The sequence below is a fragment of the Phyllobates terribilis genome, unplaced genomic scaffold, assembly GCF_046119375.1.
Source record: "Phyllobates terribilis strain yellow unplaced genomic scaffold, ASM4611937v1 Scaffold_142__1_contigs__length_4687701, whole genome shotgun sequence".
Classification (NCBI taxonomy): Eukaryota; Metazoa; Chordata; class Amphibia; order Anura; family Dendrobatidae; genus Phyllobates; species Phyllobates terribilis.
The window spans coordinates 1,988,304-2,013,519 of NW_027362902.1; the positions used below are offsets into that span (position 1 = coordinate 1,988,304).

The 25,216-nt window shown below is 45.8% G+C and overlaps 10 non-coding genes and 1 pseudogene across 10 annotated transcripts; all 11 read left to right on the top strand.

The window, feature by feature from the left end:
• The first annotated feature begins 832 nt into the window (after positions 1-832).
• Positions 833-1,023, top strand: LOC141206061 (U2 spliceosomal RNA). The gene has a single exon (XR_012276727.1). It is a non-coding gene; the product is annotated as a U2 spliceosomal RNA (small nuclear RNA).
• Positions 1,024-2,138: 1,115 nt separating this feature from the next.
• Positions 2,139-2,329, top strand: LOC141206800 (U2 spliceosomal RNA). The gene has a single exon (XR_012277340.1). It is a non-coding gene; the product is annotated as a U2 spliceosomal RNA (small nuclear RNA).
• Positions 2,330-3,444: 1,115 nt separating this feature from the next.
• On the top strand, positions 3,445-3,635 carry LOC141206801 (U2 spliceosomal RNA). The gene has a single exon (XR_012277341.1). It is a non-coding gene; the product is annotated as a U2 spliceosomal RNA (small nuclear RNA).
• A 1,118-nt stretch (positions 3,636-4,753) lies between these two features.
• Positions 4,754-4,944, top strand: LOC141206095 (U2 spliceosomal RNA). Its single transcript, XR_012276761.1, has one exon. It is a non-coding gene; the product is annotated as a U2 spliceosomal RNA (small nuclear RNA).
• A 1,118-nt stretch (positions 4,945-6,062) lies between these two features.
• Positions 6,063-6,253, top strand: LOC141206802 (U2 spliceosomal RNA). Its single transcript, XR_012277342.1, has one exon. It is a non-coding gene; the product is annotated as a U2 spliceosomal RNA (small nuclear RNA).
• Positions 6,254-7,371: 1,118 nt separating this feature from the next.
• LOC141206803 (U2 spliceosomal RNA) lies at positions 7,372-7,562 on the top strand. The gene has a single exon (XR_012277343.1). It is a non-coding gene; the product is annotated as a U2 spliceosomal RNA (small nuclear RNA).
• A 1,115-nt stretch (positions 7,563-8,677) lies between these two features.
• Positions 8,678-8,868, top strand: LOC141206804 (U2 spliceosomal RNA). The gene has a single exon (XR_012277344.1). It is a non-coding gene; the product is annotated as a U2 spliceosomal RNA (small nuclear RNA).
• Positions 8,869-15,247: 6,379 nt separating this feature from the next.
• On the top strand, positions 15,248-15,457 carry LOC141206246 (U2 spliceosomal RNA; annotated as a pseudogene).
• Positions 15,458-21,597: 6,140 nt separating this feature from the next.
• Positions 21,598-21,788, top strand: LOC141206805 (U2 spliceosomal RNA). The gene has a single exon (XR_012277345.1). It is a non-coding gene; the product is annotated as a U2 spliceosomal RNA (small nuclear RNA).
• A 1,118-nt stretch (positions 21,789-22,906) lies between these two features.
• On the top strand, positions 22,907-23,097 carry LOC141206807 (U2 spliceosomal RNA). Its single transcript, XR_012277347.1, has one exon. It is a non-coding gene; the product is annotated as a U2 spliceosomal RNA (small nuclear RNA).
• A 1,115-nt stretch (positions 23,098-24,212) lies between these two features.
• Positions 24,213-24,403, top strand: LOC141206808 (U2 spliceosomal RNA). Its single transcript, XR_012277348.1, has one exon. It is a non-coding gene; the product is annotated as a U2 spliceosomal RNA (small nuclear RNA).
• The last annotated feature ends 813 nt before the right edge of the window (positions 24,404-25,216 follow it).

Sequence of the window (25,216 nt, forward strand, 5' to 3'; positions counted from 1 at the left end):
TCACCTAAATAACTACAGGTGGTGAGATAAGCTGCACAATATAATTGACCTTTCAGTATATTGTTGCACACACACCATCTATTTAGCAAATGCCCTTGTTATCAACAGCAGCCTTTTAAACTCACCTGAGCTAACAGGTATGTGCGCTGGTTACTCTGCTGCGCTTAAAATTTCTTTTTTGGTTTGCTACAATGCCTTTTCTGAAACGTTGTCTCCTTCTGCTGGAACACTGACTTCTTTCATTTAATGCCTGCAGACTATAAAAGAGAACCCAACCCAAAAAGTTTGGTTGATTAGTCTGTGGCATTCTGTTAAACTGTTGCTTATGGCGGTCTCTGTGAGCTTCTCAGCGACATTCAGCCAGCCAGGTATCCTGCCTGCAGTAGATGGAATGTGGCAATGGAACGCTGGCTGCGCGTGTCATAATAGGCTCTGAGCCTTTATATACCTGTGCACAGCAGCAGGCACCTTCAGTCTGCTGCTGGACAGCCAGCAGCAGCAGCAGCAGGAGAGGTATGTAATCAGGAGCCCTCCTGCTAAGGGTAGACAGCTGCTCGTTCCACCCCACCCCCCGCCTTAATTGGTTCTCCTCCCTTCCAACGGTGTTGAGGCGGGTGGGAACAGCAGGGGGTGAAGGTGCTGTGTTTAAAGAGGTGGAGTTATGCAGATCTAAAACGCGTGGATTGCAGCAGCAGCAAGCCGAAAAGTGCAGGCATGTAAGGGATCTAGAGGTTGACAACATGTCTTCTTAACGGGAGTCCAGGAGCTCATCTCCACAAATGGACTTTTCAGGATCCTTGGGTGGCTCCGTAGTTTGAAACCAATTCTGGTTATCGCTTCTCGGCCTTTTGGCTAAGATCAAGTGTAGTATCTGTTCTTATCAGTTTAATATCTGATACGTCCCCTATCTGGGGACCATATATTAAATGGACTTTTAGAACAGGGAGATGGAAAAAGAGCTTGCTCTGTCCACTCCACGCATTGACCTGGTATTGCAGTATCTCCAGGACCGGTGCACCCCTTCTTTAATGCAGTTTCTAAAATCAGAAAGAATTGAATTCAATGTTTTTTGTTCATTTTGCTTGTTTGTCAGATTTTGGGATGGACTCTTTGGCTTTGCTTTTCTTCTCCTCATTGGATTTTTCATGTTCAAAGTTGCAGAAGCCAGATTACAAGCTCATTTTGGTTCAACTTCAGCAACTGTGCATTGCATTGCCATGTAATGTGATGCAATGCTATCTTTCTAGCTCTCCCTTTTTACTTCCTTTTGGATAAACAGACATATTAGGCAAGCATTTTGGAGCTTTCACCTAAATAACTACAGGTGGTGAGATAAGCTGCACAATATAATTGACCTTTCAGTATATTGTTGCACACACACCATCTATTTAGCAAATGCCCTTGTTATCAACAGCAGCCTTTTAAACTCACCTGAGCTAACAGGTATGTGCGCTGGTTACTCTGCTGCGCTTAAAATTTCTTTTTTGGTTTGCTACAATGCCTTTTCTGAAACGTTGTCTCCTTCTGCTGGAACACTGACTTCTTTCATTTAATGCCTGCAGACTATAAAAGAGAACCCAACCCAAAAAGTTTGGTTGATTAGTCTGTGGCATTCTGTTAAACTGTTGCTTATGGCGGTCTCTGTGAGCTTCTCAGCGACATTCAGCCAGCCAGGTATCCTGCCTGCAGTAGATGGAATGTGGCAATGGAACGCTGGCTGCGCGTGTCATAATAGGCTCTGAGCCTTTATATACCTGTGCACAGCAGCAGCCACCTTCAGTCTGCTGCTGGACAGCCAGCAGCAGCAGCAGCAGGAGAGGTATGTAATCAGGAGCCCTCCTGCTAAGGGTAGACAGCTGCTCGTTCCACCCCACCCCCCGCCTTAATTGGTTCTCCTCCCTTCCAACGGTGTTGAGGCGGGTGGGAACAGCAGGGGGTGAAGGTGCTGTGTTTAAAGAGGTGGAGTTATGCAGATCTAAAACGCGTGGATTGCAGCAGCAGCAAGCCGAAAAGTGCAGGCATGTAAGGGATCTAGAGGTTGACAACATGTCTTCTTAACGGGAGTCGAGGAGCTCATCTCCACAAATGGACTTTTCAGGATCCTTGGGTGGCTCCGTAGTTTGAAACCAATTCTGGTTATCGCTTCTCGGCCTTTTGGCTAAGATCAAGTGTAGTATCTGTTCTTATCAGTTTAATATCTGATACGTCCCCTATCTGGGGACCATATATTAAATGGATTTTTAGAACAGGGAGATGGAAAAAGAGCTTGCTCTGTCCACTCCACGCATTGACCTGGTATTGCAGTATCTCCAGGACCGGTGCACCCCTTCTTTAATGCAGTTTCTAAAATCAGAAAGAATTGAATTCAATGTTTTTTGTTCATTTTGCTTGTTTGTCGGATTTTGGGATGGACTCTTTGGCTTTGCTTTTCTTCTCCTCATTGGATTTTTCATGTTCAAAGTTGCAGAAGCCAGATTACAAGCTCATTTTGGTTCAACTTCAGCAACTGTGCATTGCATTGCCATGTAATGTGATGCAATGCTATCTTTCTAGCTCTCCCTTTTTACTTCCTTTTGGATAAACAGACATATTAGGCAAGCATTTTGGAGCTTTCACCTAAATAACTACAGGTGGTGAGATAAGCTGCACAATATAATTGACCTTTCAGTATATTGTTGCACACACACCATCTATTTAGCAAATGCCCTTGTTATCAACAGCAGCCTTTTAAACTCACCTGAGCTAACAGGTATGTGCGCTGGTTACTCTGCTGCGCTTAAAATTTCTTTTTTGGTTTGCTACAATGCCTTTTCTGAAACGTTGTCTCCTTCTGCTGGAACACTGACTTCTTTCATTTAATGCCTGCAGACTATAAAAGAGAACCCAACCCAAAAAGTTTGGTTGATTAGTCTGTGGCATTCTGTTAAACTGTTGCTTATGGCGGTCTCTGTGAGCTTCTCAGCGACATTCAGCCAGCCAGGTATCCTGCCTGCAGTAGATGGAATGTGGCAATGGAACGCTGGCTGCGCGTGTCATAATAGGCTCTGAGCCTTTATATACCTGTGCACAGCAGCAGCCACCTTCAGTCTGCTGCTGGACAGCCAGCAGCAGCAGCAGCAGGAGAGGTATGTAATCAGGAGCCCTCCTGCTAAGGGTAGACAGCTGCTCGTTCCACCCCAACCCCCGCCTTAATTGGTTCTCCTCCCTTCCAACGGTGTTGAGGCGGGTGGGAACAGCAGGGGGTGAAGGTGCTGTGTTTAAAGAGGTGGAGTTATGCAGATCTAAAACGCGTGGATTGCAGCAGCAGCAAGCCGAAAAGTGCAGGCATGTAAGGGATCTAGAGGTTGACAACATGTCTTCTTAACGGGAGTCCAGGAGCTCATCTCCACAAATGGACTTTTCAGGATCCTTGGGTGGCTCCGTAGTTTGAAACCAATTCTGGTTATCGCTTCTCGGCCTTTTGGCTAAGATCAAGTGTAGTATCTGTTCTTATCAGTTTAATATCTGATACGTCCCCTATCTGGGGACCATATATTAAATGGATTTTTAGAACAGGGAGATGGAAAAAGAGCTTGCTCTGTCCACTCCACGCATTGACCTGGTATTGCAGTATCTCCAGGACCGGTGCACCCCTTCTTTAATGCAGTTTCTAAAATCAGAAAGAATTGAATTCAATGTTTTTTGTTCATTTTGCTTGTTTGTCGGATTTTGGGATGGACTCTTTGGCTTTGCTTTTCTTCTCCTCATTGGATTTTTCATGTTCAAAGTTGCAGAAGCCAGATTACAAGCTCATTTTGGTTCAACTTCAGCAACTGTGCATTGCATTGCCATGTAATGTGATGCAATGCTATCTTTCTAGCTCTCCCTTTTTACTTCCTTTTGGATAAACAGACATATTAGGCAAGCATTTTGGAGCTTTCACCTAAATAACTACAGGTGGTGAGATAAGCTGCACAATATAATTGACCTTTCAGTATATTGTTGCACACACACCATCTATTTAGCAAATGCCCTTGTTATCAACAGCAGCCTTTTAAACTCACCTGAGCTAACAGGTATGTGCGCTGGTTACTCTGCTGCGCTTAAAATTTCTTTTTTGGTTTGCTACAATGCCTTTTCTGAAACGTTGTCTCCTTCTGCTGGAACACTGACTTCTTTCATTTAATGCCTGCAGACTATAAAAGAGAACCCAACCCAAAAAGTTTGGTTGATTAGTCTGTGGCATTCTGTTAAACTGTTGCTTATGGCGGTCTCTGTGAGCTTCTCAGCGACATTCAGCCAGCCAGGTATCCTGCCTGCAGTAGATGGAATGTGGCAATGGAACGCTGGCTGCGCGTGTCATAATAGGCTCTGAGCCTTTATATACCTGTGCACAGCAGCAGCCACCTTCAGTCTGCTGCTGGACAGCCAGCAGCAGCAGCAGCAGCAGGAGAGGTATGTAATCAGGAGCCCTCCTGCTAAGGGTAGACAGCTGCTCGTTCCACCCCACCCCCCGCCTTAATTGGTTCTCCTCCCTTCCAACGGTGTTGAGGCGGGTGGGAACAGCAGGGGGTGAAGGTGCTGTGTTTAAAGAGGTGGAGTTATGCAGATCTAAAACGCGTGGATTGCAGCAGCAGCAAGCCGAAAAGTGCAGGCATGTAAGGGATCTAGAGGTTGACAACATGTCTTCTTAACGGGAGTCCAGGTGCTCATCTCCACAAATGGACTTTTCAGGATCCTTTGGTGGCTCCGTAGTTTGAAACCAATTCTGGTTATCGCTTCTCGGCCTTTTGGCTAAGATCAAGTGTAGTATCTGTTCTTATCAGTTTAATATCTGATACGTCCCCTATCTGGGGACCATATATTAAATGGATTTTTAGAACAGGGAGATGGAAAAATAGCTTGCTCTGTCCACTCCACGCATTGACCTGGTATTGCAGTATCTCCAGGACCGGTGCACCCCTTCTTTAATGCAGTTTCTAAAATCAGAAAGAATTGAATTCAATGTTTTTTGTTCATTTTGCTTGTTTGTCGGATTTTGGGATGGACTCTTTGGCTTTGCTTTTCTTCTCCTCATTGGATTTTTCATGTTCAAAGTTGCAGAAGCCAGATTACAAGCTCATTTTGGTTCAACTTCAGCAACTGTGCATTGCATTGCCATGTAATGTGATGCAATGCTATCTTTCTAGCTCTCCCTTTTTACTTCCTTTTGGATAAACAGACATATTAGGCAAGCATTTTGGAGCTTTCACCTAAATAACTACAGGTGGTGAGATAAGCTGCACAATATAATTGACCTTTCAGTATATTGTTGCACACACACCATCTATTTAGCAAATGCCCTTGTTATCAACAGCAGCCTTTTAAACTCACCTGAGCTAACAGGTATGTGCGCTGGTTACTCTGCTGCGCTTAAAATTTCTTTTTTGGTTTGCTACAATGCCTTTTCTGAAACGTTGTCTCCTTCTGCTGGAACACTGACTTCTTTCATTTAATGCCTGCAGACTATAAAAGAGAACCCAACCCAAAAAGTTTGGTTGATTAGTCTGTGGCATTCTGTTAAACTGTTGCTTATGGCGGTCTCTGTGAGCTTCTCAGCGACATTCAGCCAGCCAGGTATCCTGCCTGCAGTAGATGGAATGTGGCAATGGAACGCTGGCTGCGCGTGTCATAATAGGCTCTGAGCCTTTATATACCTGTGCACAGCAGCAGCCACCTTCAGTCTGCTGCTGGACAGCCAGCAGCAGCAGCAGCAGCAGGAGAGGTATGTAATCAGGAGCCCTCCTGCTAAGGGTAGACAGCTGCTCGTTCCACCCCACCCGCCGCCTTAATTGGTTCTCCTCCCTTCCAACGGTGTTGAGGCGGGTGGGAACAGCAGGGGGTGAAGGTGCTGTGTTTAAAGAGGTGGAGTTATGCAGATCTAAAACGCGTGGATTGCAGCAGCAGCAAGCCGAAAAGTGCAGGCATGTAAGGGATCTAGAGGTTGACAACATGTCTTCTTAATGGGAGTCCAGGAGCTCATCTCCACAAATGGACTTTTCAGGATCCTTGGGTGGCTCCGTAGTTTGAAACCAATTCTGGTTATCGCTTCTCGGCCTTTTGGCTAAGATCAAGTGTAGTATCTGTTCTTATCAGTTTAATATCTGATACGTCCCCTATCTGGGGACCATATATTAAATGGATTTTTAGAACAGGGAGATGGAAAAAGAGCTTGCTCTGTCCACTCCACGCATTGACCTGGTATTGCAGTATCTCCAGGACCGGTGCACCCCTTCTTTAATGCAGTTTCTAAAATCAGAAAGAATTGAATTCAATGTTTTTTGTTCATTTTGCTTGTTTGTCGGATTTTGGGATGGACTCTTTGGCTTTGCTTTTCTTCTCCTCAATGGATTTTTCATGTTCAAAGTTGCAGAAGCCAGATTACAAGCTCATTTTGGTTCAACTTCAGCAACTGTGCATTGCATTGCCATGTAATGTGATGCAATGCTATCTTTCTAGCTCTCCCTTTTTACTTCCTTTTGGATAAACAGACATATTAGGCAAGCATTTTGGAGCTTTCACCTAAATAACTACAGGTGGTGAGATAAGCTGCACAATATAATTGACCTTTCAGTATATTGTTGCACACACACCATCTATTTAGCAAATGCCCTTGTTATCAACAGCAGCCTTTTAAACTCACCTGAGCTAACAAGTATGTGCGCTGGTTACTCTGCTGCGCTTAAAATTTCTTTTTTGGTTTGCTACAATGCCTTTTCTGAAACGTTGTCTCCTTCTGCTGGAACACTGACTTCTTTCATTTAATGCCTGCAGACTATAAAAGAGAACCCAACCCAAAAAGTTTGGTTGATTAGTCTGTGGCATTCTGTTAAACTGTTGCTTATGGCGGTCTCTGTGAGCTTCTCAGCGACATTCAGCCAGCCAGGTATCCTGCCTGCAGTAGATGGAATGTGGCAATGGAACGCTGGCTGCGCGTGTCATAATAGGCTCTGAGCCTTTATATACCTGTGCACAGCAGCAGCCACCTTCAGTCTGCTGCTGGACAGCCAGCAGCAGCAGCAGCAGCAGGAGAGGTATGTAATCAGGAGCCCTCCTGCTAAGGGTAGACAGCTGCTCGTTCCACCCCACCCCCCGCCTTAATTGGTTCTCCTCCCTTCCAACGGTGTTGAGGCGGGTGGGAACAGCAGGGGGTGAAGGTGCTGTGTTTAAAGAGGGGGAGTTATGCAGATCTAAAACGCGTGGATTGCAGCAGCAGCAAGCCGAAAAGTGCAGGCATGTAAGGGATCTAGAGGTTGACAACATGTCTTCTTAACGGGAGTCCAGGAGCTCATCTCCACAAATGGACTTTTCAGGATCCTTGGGTGGCTCCGTAGTTTGAAACCAATTCTGGTTATCGCTTCTCGGCCTTTTGGCTAAGATCAAGTGTAGTATCTGTTCTTATCAGTTTAATATCTGATACGTCCCCTATCTGGGGACCATATATTAAATGGATTTTTAGAACAGGGAGATGGAAAAAGAGCTTGCTCTGTCCACTCCACGCATTGACCTGGTATTGCAGTATCTCCAGGACCGGTGCACCCCTTCTTTAATGCAGTTTCTAAAATCAGAAAGAATTGAATTCAATGTTTTTTGTTCATTTTGCTTGTTTGTCGGATTTTGGGATGGACTCTTTGGCTTTGCTTTTCTTCTCCTCATTGGATTTTTCATGTTCAAAGTTGCAGAAGCCAGATTACAAGCTCATTTTGGTTCAACTTCAGCAACTGTGCATTGCATTGCCATGTAATGTGATGCAATGCTATCTTTCTAGCTCTCCCTTTTTACTTCCTTTTGGATAAACAGACATATTAGGCAAGCATTTTGGAGCTTTCACCTAAATAACTACAGGTGGTGAGATAAGCTGCACAATATAATTGACCTTTCAGTATATTGTTGCACACACACCATCTATTTAGCAAATGCCCTTGTTATCAACAGCAGCCTTTTAAACTCACCTGAGCTAACAGGTATGTGCGCTGGTTACTCTGCTGCGCTTAAAATTTATTTTTTGGTTTGCTACAATGCCTTTTCTGAAACGTTGTCTCCTTCTGCTGGAACACTGACTTCTTTCATTTAATGCCTGCAGACTATAAAAGAGAACCCAACCCAAAAAGTTTGGTTGATTAGTCTGTGGCATTCTGTTAAACTGTTGCTTATGGCGGTCTCTGTGAGCTTCTCAGCGACATTCAGCCAGCCAGGTATCCTGCCTGCAGTAGATGGAATGTGGCAATGGAACGCTGGCTGCGCGTGTCATAATAGGCTCTGAGCCTTTATATACCTGTGCACAGCAGCAGCCACCTTCAGTCTGCTGCTGGACAGCCAGCAGCAGCAGCAGCAGGAGAGGTATGTAATCAGGAGCCCTCCTGCTAAGGGTAGACAGCTGCTCGTTCCACCCCACCCCCCGCCTTAATTGGTTCTCCTCCCTTCCAACGGTGTTGAGGCGGGTGGGAACAGCAGGGGGTGAAGGTGCTGTGTTTAAAGAGGTGGAGTTATGCAGATCTAAAACGCGTGGATTGCAGCAGCAGCAAGCCGAAAAGTGCAGGCATGTAAGGGATCTAGAGGTTGACAACATGTCTTCTTAACGGGAGTCCAGGAGCTCATCTCCACAAATGGACTTTTCAGGATCCTTGGGTGGCTCCGTAGTTTGAAACCAATTCTGGTTATCGCTTCTCGGCCTTTTGGCTAAGATCAAGTGTAGTATCTGTTCTTATCAGTTTAATATCTGATACGTCCCCTATCTGGGGACCATATATTAAATGGATTTTTAGAACAGGGAGATGGAAAAAGAGCTTGCTCTGTCCACTCCACGCATTGACCTGGTATTGCAGTATCTCCAGGACCGGTGCACCCCTTCTTTAATGCAGTTTCTAAAATCAGAAAGAATTGAATTCAATGTTTTTTGTTCATTTTGCTTGTTTGTCGGATTTTGGGATGGACTCTTTGGCTTTGCTTTTCTTCTCCTCATTGGATTTTTCATGTTCAAAGTTGCAGAAGCCAGATTACAAGCTCATTTTGGTTCAACTTCAGCAACTGTGCATTGCATTGCCATGTAATGTGATGCAATGCTATCTTTCTAGCTCTCCCTTTTTACTTCCTTTTGGATAAACAGACATATTAGGCAAGCATTTTGGAGCTTTCACCTAAATAACTACAGGTGGTGAGATAAGCTGCACAATATAATTGACCTTTCAGTATATTGTTGCACACACACCATCTATTTAGCAAATGCCCTTGTTATCAACAGCAGCCTTTTAAACTCACCTGAGCTAACAGGTATGTGCGCTGGTTACTCTGCTGCGCTTAAAATTTATTTTTTGGTTTGCTACAATGCCTTTTCTGAAACGTTGTCTCCTTCTGCTGGAACACTGACTTCTTTCATTTAATGCCTGCAGACTATAAAAGAGAACCCAACCCAAAAAGTTTGGTTGATTAGTCTGTGGCATTCTGTTAAACTGTTGCTTATGGCGGTCTCTGTGAGCTTCTCAGCGACATTCAGCCAGCCAGGTATCCTGCCTGCAGTAGATGGAATGTGGCAATGGAACGCTGGCTGCGCGTGTCATAATAGGCTCTGAGCCTTTATATACCTGTGCACAGCAGCAGCCACCTTCAGTCTGCTGCTGGACAGCCAGCAGCAGCAGCAGCAGGAGAGGTATGTAATCAGGAGCCCTCCTGCTAAGGGTAGACAGCTGCTCGTTCCACCCCACCCCCCGCCTTAATTGGTTCTCCTCCCTTCCAACGGTGTTGAGGCGGGTGGGAACAGCAGGGGGTGAAGGTGCTGTGTTTAAAGAGGTGGAGTTATGCAGATCTAAAACGCGTGGATTGCAGCAGCAGCAAGCCGAAAAGTGCAGGCATGTAAGGGATCTAGAGGTTGACAACATGTCTTCTTAACGGGAGTCCAGGAGCTCATCTCCACAAATGGACTTTTCAGGATCCTTGGGTGGCTCCGTAGTTTGAAACCAATTCTGGTTATCGCTTCTCGGCCTTTTGGCTGCGATCTGTAGTGGGTTGCGTCATTTGGCCAAGGTGATCTAGGTGGATCTTTGCACTCGGCCTTCTGGATCTTGGTCCAGCTGCTGCTATTGGGTGTGGAGCAAAGTCTAGATTTGCCTTTTCTTCCTGGAGGACGGTTCTTTTTCGTGGTGTGGAGGTCGGTAGGACGAAGAGGATTGAAATCCGGGTGGAGCTGCGATCTGCTGTGTCGTTTTTTTTCCTGATCATCTGTGGAAAAAGAAGGAGGAAAAGAATATGGAATCGAAGAGGCCATTTGGAGGTAGGAGGGAAAATCGGGAGAACAATTCCAATGACTATTTTTCAGAGGATTATCCTTTGAAGGATACACTCCGTTTGTTGGTGGCTCCTGGTTATCGGCAGGAAAAGGATTCCGAGTTTATCTTCAGAGAGATTTGTAAATTTCTGAAGATTGAAAAGGAGGAACTTTTTTGTTTTCAATCCTTTTTTTCGAGAGGGATATATGATTTAACTTTAATGGGGAACTCTCAGTGTGAAAGAGCCTATACTCTCTATGAAGTTAATAGAGAGAACGAGCTTTTTGTTGGAGTGAGAGTGATTCCCTCCTTTCAGTTCTCCATGAAACTGCTAACAATACATTTGTTCAGTCCATTTGTTACTGATAGTGAAGTAATAAACTATCTAAGTGCATATTGTGAGAAAGTTATCCCAAGAAAACGTGGGGAAACTAGGTTCGGAGTGTGGAACGGAAAAAGGGTTTTTCTGGTAGCCTTCAAGAAGGACCCAGAAGAAGAAGGTGGGGTACTTAGACCACCACCAAATGTCTATGTTAATCGTAGCCGTGGATATCTGTTTTTTTCGGGTATGCCTAATTACTGTTATGGGTGCCGTAAATATGGACATTTGGATATTGTGTGCAAAAAGTGTTGTAGGTGTCCCGGTTCAGCTCATCAGGAGGATGCATGTCCAAATAAGAAGAAAGGAGGCGAGGAGGAGATGGATACTTCATCAGAACATCGGCAGAATGAAGCCGAGGATGGTGAGGAAGCAAGTGAAAAGAGAACTGATGAGCAGGAAATGGAGGAGGTGAGAAAAGTAAAGAAGAAGAAAACACCGGAAGAAGAGAAGAGAAAGAAAGAAGAGAGAGGGAGGAGGTCGGAGGAGGATGAGAAAAGAAAGATGGAAGAAAGGAAGAAGGAGAAGGAGTTAGAAGAAGATAAGAACAGAGAAGAGCAGAAGAAAGAAGGTCGGGAGAAGGAAGAGCAGAAGAAAGAAGAAAAGAAGAAAGAAGAAAAGAAGAATGAAGAACGGAGGATTGAAGAATTGAAGTCTGTGCTGGTGGGTGTGGGACAATTAATGCAGAAAGTCCCTCCACCAAGCAAAGAGAGTAATATAAAAGAACAAGGGGGTGAAGTAAAAAAGGGAGGCGCAGGGGGAAAGGTGGTGGTAGTGAAAAGTCAAAGCCTGCCTGTAATAGGGCCTTCCCCTAGGGAGATTTTATCTCAGAGTATACCCTGTGGTCAGGAAAGGATGGATTCATCAAAAATTTTGAAAAGAAGTGTAGATGATAAAGAGCGTGGTGTAGGGCCATGTGTAGTAAAAGTATTTGCTTGTGAAAAGGATTTTGACATTTCCAGTACATCAGAGTCGGAAGGGCTGAGTATCGATGAAAGTGCTTTGCAATCCGATGAGGGCGGGGGAGATAGCCCGGTGCCAGTCACTAAAAGATGATCAGGGCAGCTTCCCTGAATGTTCAGGGTTTCAATGACTTATATAAAAGAACTGTGATTTATGACTATTTTAATAATGAAAATTTTGATTTTGTATTTCTTCAAGAATGTAATTTGTCAAAGAAGTTAAATTATGATTTTTTACGGGGTATATGGAAGGGTAATTTATGTTTTTCAGGCGGGAATGAATTCAGAAGTGATGGGGTTGGTTTTATATGTTCCAGGGAATGGGAGATTACCAACTACGAAGAAATATACCCTGGTAGGATTCTAAGAGTGGATGTAGAAAGGAATGGGAAGAAATATAGATGTTTTAATATTTATGCCAATACAGAAAAAGTTTTAAGGTTACATTTGTTTGAAATTTTGCAGCTTTTTATCCCAGGTGTAGTTCCAGTAATTTTAGGGGGAGATTTTAATTGTCAACTAAATAATGTAAAAGATGGTTCGGTTTCTTGTCTCAAGGGTATTTTATCTTCTTTTAACCTAAAAGATGCTTGGTGGTTGGACGGGCAGAAGAAGGAGTATGAAATTACTTGGGAAGGAAGAGGTTGTTCCTCGAGAATAGATTATTTGTTTATATCCAAGGATTTTACTTGTTCTAATTTTAAAACGCATAAAGCACCTTTTTCTGATCATAGAATAATTGAATGTACACTGATGGTAGAGGCGGATGAGGGAAAAAGGGCGTCTCATTGGAAACTGAATGTATCATTGTTACAGCATAAGGAGGTAAGGGAGGATTTTAAATTTTTCTTTGAGAAACTGAAATTAGAAAAGAAATGTTTTGACTCTACTTTTAAATGGTGGGACTACATGAAAAAGGAAGTTAAATTATTCTTTATGGAAGTAGGCAAGAGGAAAGCTGCGGATAAGCGACAGTCATACAATAACCTTAATGCAAATCTACAGTGTCTGTATCAGTTTAGGAATAATGGAGTTAATGTGGAGGAGGAAATTATGGTGACGAAGGAAAAAATTCAAAAATCTCTGAGAGAAAAAGGAAAAGAAATTATCTTTAATTCTCGTGTGAAGGTGTTGGAGGAAGACGAGAAATGTACTAAATTCTTTTTTAAAAAAATCTGTGAGAAAAAGGCCTTTATGGGGGTTTTAGAGGGGGAAAGGAGTTTGGAGGGGAAAAAGATGAAAGTGAAAGAATTTTATGATAACCTGTTTTCAGCAAAAAATACAGATAGGTCTTTGAAGGAGCATTTTTTAGGAGGGTTGGATAAGTGTTTTACTAAGGAAAATAAATTATTATTATCAGAGGGTATTTCAAAAGAAGAAGTTTTTAATACAGTTAATACATTGCAAAACGGTAAGACACCAGGGTCGGATGGGTTACCCATTGAGTTTTATAAAATATTATGGGATATTGTGGGGAATGAATTTTATGAAATGTTTTTAAAAGTTGAGTCTTTATGTCGTGTCCCGGAGTCATGGTTGGAGGGGGTAATTGTTTTATTATACAAAAGAGGTGATAGAGAATTGCTAAAAAACTGGAGACCGATTACTCTTTTAAATACAGATTATAAAGTTTATGCGAAGCTGTTGGCAAATAGATTAAAGAAAGTGGTGAGTTCGGTGATAGATATAGACCAAACGTGTGCAGTTCCAACGCGGAAGATCAGTGACTCGTTGATTTTAATTAGAGACATAATATGGGATGTTTCCGATAGAAGACAGAAGATGGCGTTAATTACTCTGGATTTTGAAAAGGCTTATGATAGAGTCGCCCATGATTTTTTATTCGATGTTTTAAGGAGAATGGGTTGCCCGGATGATTTTAGTAAACGTATTAAATCCTTGTATCAAGCATGTTTTAGTAAAGTATCTGTAAATGGGTTTTTATCTGGAAGTGTAAAGATTAATTGTGGGGTGAAACAGGGATGCCCCTTATCCCCTATTCTTTTTATCTGTGCGATTGAGCCTCTTTTAACTGCTTTTAGGAAAGACAAAGTGATTAATGTTTTTTTTATTCCTGGGAGTTGGGGAGAGCAGGTTAAAGTGGTGGCTTTTATGGATGATGTGACTGTTTTTGTAAAAGATTTAAGAAGTATGAATAGGGTTTTAAGAACGGTTGAATGGTTTGGGGCGGCATCAGGTTTTAAGATCAATTTGGAGAAATCTGGTGTTTTAACGATGGGCGGTTTTATCTTAGAATCCGATTGTAAATTATTGAGAGTCTTTGAAGCAAAGATTTTAGGCATCTATTTTTCGGAAGAGTGTGGAAATGTAAAAAATTGGGAATCACTGTTGGAGAGGGTTAGGAAAAAGGTGTCTTTTTGGAATCTGAGAGAGCTAACGTTGGAAGGGAAGATTTTAATTATCAAGCAGGTTTTACTCCCAATGATTTTATATGTTGCAACCATTTTTATTCCACCTGTCAATGCGATGAAAAAAATTATTAAAGTATGTTTTAATTTTTTATGGAGATCAAAAATGGAAAGGGTTAAGCGCGAAGAATTGTATAAGCCAAAAAAGAAAGGTGGTAAAGGTTATCCTGATATCAAAGCCTTTTTATATGCAAAGTATATGGCAAACTGCATAAATATTTTATTAGGGTCAGAATCGAAGCTTAAAGCCTTTTCTATTTATAATTTGGGTTTCTATATAAGAAAATATAAGTGGGTGGACATGAGATTGAATAGACCTTATAGATTTTTACCCCCAAGTAACTATGTTGTGCTGGAAAAGATTTTGAGAGATTATGATCTAAAAGGTTTTGATCTTAAGGTACTGAGGTGTCATAAAAAGATATTACAAGTCTTGGAAGGAAGGTTAAACACTAGTCCAGTGGAGCACTTTATGCCAAAGATAGTGGACAGGATTTGGCTGAATGTAAACTATGTGTTCTTATCAAATGAACATAAAGATTTGTTATGGTGTATAATAAAGGATTGCTTACCGACACGAGAATTTCAGCATAGACGTGGTCTTGTTCGTTTTGAAAAATGTCCAAGACAGAGATGTGGAGGTAGTGAGACTCCTATGCACGTATTCTGGAATTGCGAGTTTGCACAAAAAGTCTGGAGGAAAATGTGCAATCTGATTAAAGCTGTGAGTAATGTTAATTTTTTAGATTTTAACAGGGTGTTCTATGGGATGGGTGTAAAGGAAGAAGATTTTAAGGTGGTGTGGGTGATTATAACATGTGTAAAGATGGCAATTTGGAAGGTGAGAAACATTTTGATTTTTAAACATAATGAAGTGTCTGTTGAACAGTGTATTAAGTTGTGTCTAAGTTATTTATTTATGTATTTTTGGAAGGACAAAATGGTTTTGGGCATAAGAAAAGCAGAAGTATTGTGGAAGCAAAATGAATGGAATATACTTACTGTGTAGCCTTTGTTGTCATTGAAAATCTTTTTCTGGAAAAATACAAATATTAATTACAGGAAAAAAAAAAAAGTTAAAAAGAAAGTTAAGAAAAAGGAAAGAAGGAAATATATATGTATATATATATATATATATATATATATAAAAAAAAAAAAAAAAAAAAAAAAACACGATGATGGATTTGAGTCTTGGTTTTTGCTTTTAAAGATGTAAGACTTTGTAATCTGAGTGTAAAAAAAAAAAAAAAAAAATCTGTTCTTATCAGTTTAATATCTGATACGTCCCCTATCTGGGGACCATATATTAAATGGATTTTTAGAACAGGGAGATGGAAAAAGAGCTTGCTCTGTCCACTCCACGCATTGACCTGGTATTGCAGTATCTCCAGGACCGGTGCACCCCTTCTTTAATGCAGTTTCTAAAATCAGAAAGAATTGAATTCAATGTTTTTTGTTCATTTTGCTTGTTTGTCGGATTTTGGGATGGACTCTTTGGCTTTGCTTTTCTTCTCCTCATTGGATTTTTCATGTTCAAAGTTGCAGAAGCCAGATTACAAGCTCATTTTGGTTCAACTTCAGCAACTGTGCATTGCATTGCCATGTAATGTGATGCAATGCTATTGTAGCACCCTGAGGATTCGGCTGCTACAGGGGAATTGCACCTCAACCCAGAGGTGTGATATTCCACTCCCGGGTAAGGATGGAGTGTGGAACTGAGCTCGGTAGGCTGCATGCACTACACACATCCCATTTCCGGGGAACAGGCCGACGGTACTCCCACTTAGAAATGTGCAGGTACGACCGAGTCTGTTCCTGGCTGGAGTGGGAGGGGGGTGGTACATCCCATGTAGTGTAGGGGCAGATAGGGGGAGCAGCCTGGGTAAAGATAGGAGCTCATTGGGTGCTGGTCACCTGAGCTCACACATAGAGGGTGTATATAAGGTGGGCACCAACAAAGAACAGGGTCAGATGCAGAGAACAAGTCAGTTGGAGACAGCAAGACAGCTGCAGAGGAGCAGACAGCAAGCAGAGAGGAAGTCAGCCTGCAGCAAGGGAGAAAAGAGAGAGACCCAGAGGAACAGAAGAGAGGACTCTAAGATCCCAACTAAAATCCCCGGGTGAAGAGTCGGCATCAGGGTACCGGAACCCAAGCTGGTGGGGGTAAAAACATTCCCCAGCCAGAGACCGGAGACCGTGGGCAGCGTTTGCCACGGTCACCCACCACATCCACCCCGAAGGCACACCACATGAAGGGTCAGGGAACCCAGGGCCAAGGGTGTCCCAACAGAAGGCCCGAGGGAGCTGGACCTAGGTGGATCACTGGTGGGGACGGCCAGAGAACGGGACAGAAGGAGAGCTCAGGGCCACGCTCCGGACTTGTTTGGGGGTTGGCTGGATCCAGGACCTGGTGGACGCAGCACGGCTCGGGTGGTCACTCGAAGCTGGAGTGACCAGTACAACATCTGCAGTAAGTAAACACCCTTAACTGCACAACCCGACTCTGTCTTCACTGCCGTCTGCACTGCACCACCACAACCCCCATCCTCTGCACCTGTCCCCTCTGAGGCTATACCCCTCCCGTTGGGGGTTATACCATCACAAGCTGCACCTACACCATCAGCCTCAGCGGACCCTGCTGCAGCGGCGGCCATAGTGACCGCAATACAACGGGTGGCGTAGTCGACATTAAGAACTTATTAACATCTGTAGGACTGCCACATACAACTGAGTTTGACACCCTGGGCACGGACCGGGTCATAGCCACTCGGAGACTACAACCCCCATCTGATCCGGCTCCGGATATTCCCATAAAGAATATGGCCCAGGGGGCGCGTCAACTTTGGCGTAGTCGGCAGGATTACGTGCCCGCAACACCCGGGTACTGCGTGCCTGAAGAAAAGTGCAAGTTTACCTCAGAAAGAAGTCTCCCGCCGGTTCCGGAGGGTCCACGCCATCGGACCCCATCACAGGTCGTTTCCCGCCGATTGTCCGCCATTTCCAGCTTGTTCCCGCCATCTGCAGGGTTTCCCGCCACTGGGCGACGCTTCCCGCCAAATCCGAAGATTTCCCGCCTTGGAAGAGCAGCGGACGCCATTATGGGCGTGCCAAAGGAGGGCAAGAGGCCGCCTCCCATCGTGGGCCAGGACAGAAAATGGCGCCAAAAGTGGAAACCGCCCCCACCAACAGAGACTGTGATGCTAGAGGTGTCTGTCAGCGTGAAAGAACCGCCCCTGGAGCTGACAGTCACCCAGTGGCCCCGGGACCGCCCTCGAAGTGGGAGGAGACGAAAGAAAAGAACGAAGATGGGTACCGCCTGGAGCAGTCTGGAGCGAGCGCACCCGGAGGCAAGAAGTCTAACGAGGAGTAGCGGAGAAGCTTACCCGGATATGGAGAGAAAGCAGAACAGCACCGGCCCGCTGGCCAGGAGTCTGCTAAAGACCGAGGAAGGAGAGCAGAGCAGCACCGGCCCGCTGGCCAGGAGCCTGCTGGAGGAAGAGCAGAGCAGCACCGACCCGTTGGTCAGGAGCCTGCTAGACACCACGACCCCACTAGGCCTAGTGGAGGTCCTTGCACAGCTCCCCCGAGACCGGGAGTGTGCACAGACTGCCCTGGAGGGCCTCGCACGGAGGATGGCCCGGGTACAGCGTGAGATATTGGCGGAATGGAGCCGAGAGATGGCCCAGCAAACCAAGGCCCGGAGCACGCCAGCCAAGATGAGGAGACAGACCGCCTCTGAGGATGGCGCGGGAGGACCCAAGGTCGGAGACGGCGCCGAGAAGGGAGCCGAACGCATGGAGGCAGGTAAAGGGGACGCCTATACCCCAAGCCGTGAAACCGCCCACCTGCCCCAGCTCCCCATCGCAGAGCCCGAAAGTCCCCCTGCTGTGCCCGTAGCCGCCATGTCACCGCTATGGACTAGGCCCCGACCGGAAGCCGCCGCAGCGACCCCTGTGACGTCACGCGCCTCGACCCGGAGCGTGACAAAGCAGGAAATACCACCAGCCTGGTCGCAAGGCCTAGTACCCCCGGGCGCCGCATCACCAACAGCGCCCCCTACCTCCGCGGAGCCTCCGGCCTGGTCGCAAGGTCAGGTAGCCCAGGGCGCCGCCGTATTAACGGTGCCCTTCACCTTCCAGGTGCCCCAGGCCTGGCCGCAAGGCCTGGGCAACCCGGGCGCCACCACCACCGCGCCCGCGCCCGTAAAACCAAGGGTGCCGCGTCTGGGAGAGGACTTGTTTGCCCAGCACACGTGGCCGGACGGGCAGCCTTTCATCTGGCCCCAGAAGTATTACGAACTGGAGCACCAGAGGAGGGTTGGGGCCATGTGTGCACCCCTGATTCCGGCTCCGAAGCCCGTAATAAGGATCTCGCCCCCGCTAGCGGAAGCGCAGTTTGAGTGGGACCCCACCGGAGAAGACCTAATGGGGTTCACTCAGGAAACCCGGGCAGCTGCAGCGGAGCGTGCTGAGTGTTGCCGACAGCAGCTCGAGGAGTTCGCAAGGGAGCGGAGAGAGAGGCGGGTCCGAGAACAACAGGCCCAAATAAGGAGCGCCGAGCAGAAGAGCCGGACCAGGAGGGACCCCCGTGCAGCGCACAGTCCCCGTACCACCGGGACTGTAATAAAGTTCAACCAGCAGCATGGGTGGGGCTTCATTAGAGACAACAACACCCCCGGCGACGTCTTTGTCACGCGCAGAGACGTGGAGTCCCATCTGCCGGAGGGGCACAGAGGTCGTGACCTCTACATCGGAGACGAGGTCACCTTCACCCGGCACAAGTGTGCCAAAGGACCTTATGCCCTCCACGTACACCGCCTGACGGAGGAGGAGTTGCGGTGCGAGGAGGAGGAGCAAGAGGACCCGGACGGGTCTGAAGTTACAACCAGCTATAAGCAAAGAGCAGGAGGAAGACGCCGTTGAGTGCGGCAGAGCAGTGATGTAAATAGTTACCCGACCGGGTATCAAAGAGACTGTTGCAACATATATATAGTCCCCGTTGGGACCAGCTGAGTGCAACATATATATAGTCCCCGTTGGGACCAGCTGAGTGAACTGTTTACCCGTTAACCCCTTAATCCCACAGGCTGAGGACTGTGAGCAGCCATTCCCTTCCCTCTACCTGGCCGAGGACTGAGAGCGGCCAACTTCCCTGTATATAGTTGCGCTTCCTAAAGCGCCCCCTACCGGTTTTAGAGGAAAAACCATTTTTCTAAGAGACTGTCGCACTTTTCCCGGACACACGTTGCACAGTGTCCGGAGGAGGAACCTGAAACAAGAGACGACGAGAATGTTTATATGAAAAGTTTTATATATATATAATGTTTTATATGTTTTATTATGTTTATATGAAAAGAAAAAAATTGTATGTTTTGGTGTTGTTTTATGTCTTACAGCCCGAGGACGTGCTGTGATTTACCAGGGGGGAATGTAGCACCCTGAGGATTCGGCTGCTACAGGGGTATTGCACCTCAACCCAGAGGTGTGATATTCCACTCCCGGGTAAGGATGGAGTGTGGAACTGAGCTCGGTAGGCTGCATGCACTACACACATCCCATTTCCGGGGAACAGGCCGACGGTACTCCCACTTAGAAATGTGCAGGTACGACCGAGTCTGTTCCTGGCTGGAGTGGGAGGGTGGTGGTACATCCCATGTAGTGTAGGGGCAGATAGGGGGAGCAGCCTGGGTAAAGATAGGAGCTCATTGGGTGCTGGTCACCTGAGCTCACACATAGAGGGTGTATATAAGGTGGGCACCAACAAAGAACAGGGTCAGATGCAGAGAACAAGTCAGTTGGAGACAGCAAGACAGCTGCAGAGGAGCAGACAGCAAGCAGAGAGGAAGTCAGCCTGCAGCAAGGGAGAAAAGAGAGAGACCCAGAGGAACAGAAGAGAGGACTCTAAGATCCCAAATAAAATCCCCGGGTGAAGAGTCGGCATCAGGGTACCGGAACCCAAGCTGGTGGGGGTAAAAACATTCCCCAGCCAGAGACCGGAGACCGTGGGCAGCGTTTGCCACGGTCACCCACCACATCCACCCCGAAGGCACACCACATGAAGGGTCAGGGAACCCAGGGCCAAGGGTGTCCCAACAGAAGGCCCGAGGGAGCTGGACCTAGGTGGATCACTGGTGGGGACGGCCAGAGAACGGGACAGAAGGAGAGCTCAGGGCCACGCTCCGGACTTGTTTGGGGGTTGGCTGGATCCAGGACCTGGTGGACGCAGCACGGCTCGGGTGGTCACTCGAAGCTGGAGTGACCAGTACAACATCTGCAGTAAGTAAACACCCTTAACTGCACAACCCGACTCTGTCTTCACTGCCGTCTGCACTGCACCACCACAACCCCCATCCTCTGCACCTGTCCCCTCTGAGGCTATACCCCTCCCGTTGGGGGTTATACCATCACAAGCTGCACCTACACCATCAGCCTCAGCGGACCCTGCTGCAGCGGCGGCCATAGTGACCGCAATACAACGGGTGGCGTAGTCGACATTAAGAACTTATTAACATCTGTAGGACTGCCACATACAACTGAGTTTGACACCCTGGGCACGGACCGGGTCATAGCCACTCGGAGACTACAACCCCCATCTGATCCGGCTCCGGATATTCCCATAAAGAATATGGCCCAGGGGGCGCGTCACTATCTTTCTAGCTCTCCCTTTTTACTTCCTTTTGGATAAACAGACATATTAGGCAAGCATTTTGGAGCTTTCACCTAAATAACTACAGGTGGTGAGATAAGCTGCACAATATAATTGACCTTTCAGTATATTGTTGCACACACACCATCTATTTAGCAAATGCCCTTGTTATCAACAGCAGCCTTTTAAACTCACCTGAGCTAACAGGTATGTGCGCTGGTTACTCTGCTGCGCTTAAAATTTCTTTTTTGGTTTGCTACAATGCCTTTTCTGAAACGTTGTCTCCTTCTGCTGGAACACTGACTTCTTTCATTTAATGCCTGCAGACTATAAAAGAGAACCCAACCCAAAAAGTTTGGTTGATTAGTCTGTGGCATTCTGTTAAACTGTTGCTTATGGCGGTCTCTGTGAGCTTCTCAGCGACATTCAGCCAGCCAGGTATCCTGCCTGCAGTAGATGGAATGTGGCAATGGAACGCTGGCTGCGCGTGTCATAATAGGCTCTGAGCCTTTATATACCTGTGCACAGCAGCAGCCACCTTCAGTCTGCTGCTGGACAGCCAGCAGCAGCAGCAGCAGGAGAGGTATGTAATCAGGAGCCCTCCTGCTAAGGGTAGACAGCTGCTCGTTCCACCCCACCCCCCGCCTTAATTGGTTCTCCTCCCTTCCAACGGTGTTGAGGCGGGTGGGAACAGCAGGGGGTGAAGGTGCTGTGTTTAAAGAGTTGGAGTTATGCAGATCTAAAACGCGTGGATTGCAGCAGCAGCAAGCCGAAAAGTGCAGGCATGTAAGGGATCTAGAGGTTGACAACATGTCTTCTTAACGGGAGTCCAGGAGCTCATCTCCACAAATGGACTTTTCAGGATCCTTGGGTGGCTCCGTAGTTTGAAACCAATTCTGGTTATCGCTTCTCGGCCTTTTGGCTAAGATCAAGTGTAGTATCTGTTCTTATCAGTTTAATATCTGATACGTCCCCTATCTGGGGACCATATATTAAATGGATTTTTAGAACAGGGAGATGGAAAAAGAGCTTGCTCTGTCCACTCCACGCATTGACCTGGTATTGCAGTATCTCCAGGACCGGTGCACCCCTTCTTTAATGCAGTTTCTAAAATCAGAAAGAATTGAATTCAATGTTTTTTGTTCATTTTGCTTGTTTGTCGGATTTTGGGATGGACTCTTTGGCTTTGCTTTTCTTCTCCTCATTGGATTTTTCATGTTCAAAGTTGCAGAAGCCAGATTACAAGCTCATTTTGGTTCAACTTCAGCAACTGTGCATTGCATTGCCATGTAATGTGATGCAATGCTATCTTTCTAGCTCTCCCTTTTTACTTCCTTTTGGATAAACAGACATATTAGGCAAGCATTTTGGAGCTTTCACCTAAATAACTACAGGTGGTGAGATAAGCTGCACAATATAATTGACCTTTCAGTATATTGTTGCACACACACCATCTATTTAGCAAATGCCCTTGTTATCAACAGCAGCCTTTTAAACTCACCTGAGCTAACAGGTATGTGCGCTGGTTACTCTGCTGCGCTTAAAATTTCTTTTTTGGTTTGCTACAATGCCTTTTCTGAAACGTTGTCTCCTTCTGCTGGAACACTGACTTCTTTCATTTAATGCCTGCAGACTATAAAAGAGAACCCAACCCAAAAAGTTTGGTTGATTAGTCTGTGGCATTCTGTTAAACTGTTGCTTATGGCGGTCTCTGTGAGCTTCTCAGCGACATTCAGCCAGCCAGGTATCCTGCCTGCAGTAGATGGAATGTGGCAATGGAACGCTGGCTGCGCGTGTCATAATAGGCTCTGAGCCTTTATATACCTGTGCACAGCAGCAGCCACCTTCAGTCTGCTGCTGGACAGCCAGCAGCAGCAGCAGCAGCAGGAGAGGTATGTAATCAGGAGCCCTCCTGCTAAGGGTAGACAGCTGCTCGTTCCACCCCACCCCCCGCCTTAATTGGTTCTCCTCCCTTCCAACGGTGTTGAGGCGGGTGGGAACAGCAGGGGGTGAAGGTGCTGTGTTTAAAGAGGTGGAGTTATGCAGATCTAAAACGCGTGGATTGCAGCAGCAGCAAGCCGAAAAGTGCAGGCATGTAAGGGATCTAGAGGTTGACAACATGTCTTCTTAACGGGAGTCCAGGAGCTCATCTCCACAAATGGACTTTTCAGGATCCTTGGGTGGCTCCGTAGTTTGAAACCAATTCTGGTTATCGCTTCTCGGCCTTTTGGCTAAGATCAAGTGTAGTATCTGTTCTTATCAGTTTAATATCTGATACGTCCCCTATCTGGGGACCATATATTAAATGGATTTTTAGAACAGGGAGATGGAAAAAGAGCTTGCTCTGTCCACTCCACGCATTGACCTGGTATTGCAGTATCTCCAGGACCGGTGCACCCCTTCTTTAATGCAGTTTCTAAAATCAGAAAGAATTGAATTCAATGTTTTTTGTTCATTTTGCTTGTTTGTCGGATTTTGGGATGGACTCTTTGGCTTTGCTTTTCTTCTCCTCATTGGATTTTTCATGTTCAAAGTTGCAGAAGCCAGATTACAAGCTCATTTTGGTTCAACTTCAGCAACTGTGCATTGCATTGCCATGTAATGTGATGCAATGCTATCTTTCTAGCTCTCCCTTTTTACTTCCTTTTGGATAAACAGACATATTAGGCAAGCATTTTGGAGCTTTCACCTAAATAACTACAGGTGGTGAGATAAGCTGCACAATATAATTGACCTTTCAGTATATTGTTGCACACACACCATCTATTTAGCAAATGCCCTTGTTATCAACAGCAGCCTTTTAAACTCACCTGAGCTAACAGGTATGTGCGCTGGTTACTCTGCTGCGCTTAAAATTTCTTTTTTGGTTTGCTACATTGCCTTTTCTGAAACGTTGTCTCCTTCTGCTGGAACACTGACTTCTTTCATTTAATGCCTGCAGACTATAAAAGAGAACCCAACCCAAAAAGTTTGGTTGATTAGTCTGTGGCATTCTGTTAAACTGTTGCTTATGGCGGTCTCTGTGAGCTTCTCAGCGACATTCAGCCAGCCAGGTATCCTGCCTGCAGTAGATGGAATGTGGCAATGGAACGCTGGCTGCGCGTGTCATAATAGGCTCTGAGCCTTTATATACCTGTGCACAGCAGCAGCCACCTTCAGTCTGCTGCTGGACAGCCAGCAGCAGCAGCAGCAGGAGAGGTATGTAATCAGGAGCCCTCCTGCTAAGGGTAGACAGCTGCTCGTTCCACCCCACCCCCCGCCTTAATTGGTTCTCCTCCCTTCCAACGGTGTTGAGGCGGGTGGGAACAGCAGGGGGTGAAGGTGCTGTGTTTAAAGAGGTGGAGTTATGCAGATCTAAAACGCGTGGATTGCAGCAGCAGCAAGCCGAAAAGTGCAGGCATGTAAGGGATCTAGAGGTTGACAACATGTCTTCTTAACGGGAGTCCAGGAGCTCATCTCCACAAATGGACTTTTCAGGATCCTTGGGTGGCTCCGTAGTTTGAAACCAATTCTGGTTATCGCTTCTCGGCCTTTTGGCTAAGATCAAGTGTAGTATCTGTTCTTATCAGTTTAATATCTGATACGTCCCCTATCTGGGGACCATATATTAAATGGATTTTTAGAACAGGGAGATGGAAAAAGAGCTTGCTCTGTCCACTCCACGCATTGACCTGGTATTGCAGTATCTCCAGGACCGGTGCACCCCTTCTTTAATGCAGTTTCTAAAATCAGAAAGAATTGAATTCAATGTTTTTTGTTCATTTTGCTTGTTTGTCGGATTTGGGGATGGACTCTTTGGCTTTGCTTTTCTTCTCCTCATTGGATTTTTCATGTTCAAAGTTGCAGAAGCCAGATTACAAGCTCATTTTGGTTCAACTTCAGCAACTGTGCATTGCATTGCCATGTAATGTGATGCAATGCTATCTTTCTAGCTCTCCCTTTTTACTTCCTTTTGGATAAACAGACATATTAGGCAAGCATTTTGGAGCTTTCACCTAAATAACTACAGGTGGTGAGATAAGCTGCACAATATAATTGACCTTTCAGTATATTGTTGCACACACACCATCTATTTAGCAAATGCCCTTGTTATCAACAGCAGCCTTTTAAACTCACCTGAGCTAACAGGTATGTGCGCTGGTTACTCTGCTGCGCTTAAAATTTCTTTTTTGGTTTGCTACAATGCCTTTTCTGAAACGTTGTCTCCTTCTGCTGGAACACTGACTTCTTTCATTTAATGCCTGCAGACTATAAAAGAGAACCCAACCCAAAAAGTTTGGTTGATTAGTCTGTGGCATTCTGTTAAACTGTTGCTTATGGCGGTCTCTGTGAGCTTCTCAGCGACATTCAGCCAGCCAGGTATCCTGCCTGCAGTAGATGGAATGTGGCAATGGAACGCTGGCTGCGCGTGTCATAATAGGCTCTGAGCCTTTATATACCTGTGCACAGCAGCAGCCACCTTCAGTCTGCTGCTGGACAGCCAGCAGCAGCAGCAGCAGGAGAGGTATGTAATCAGGAGCC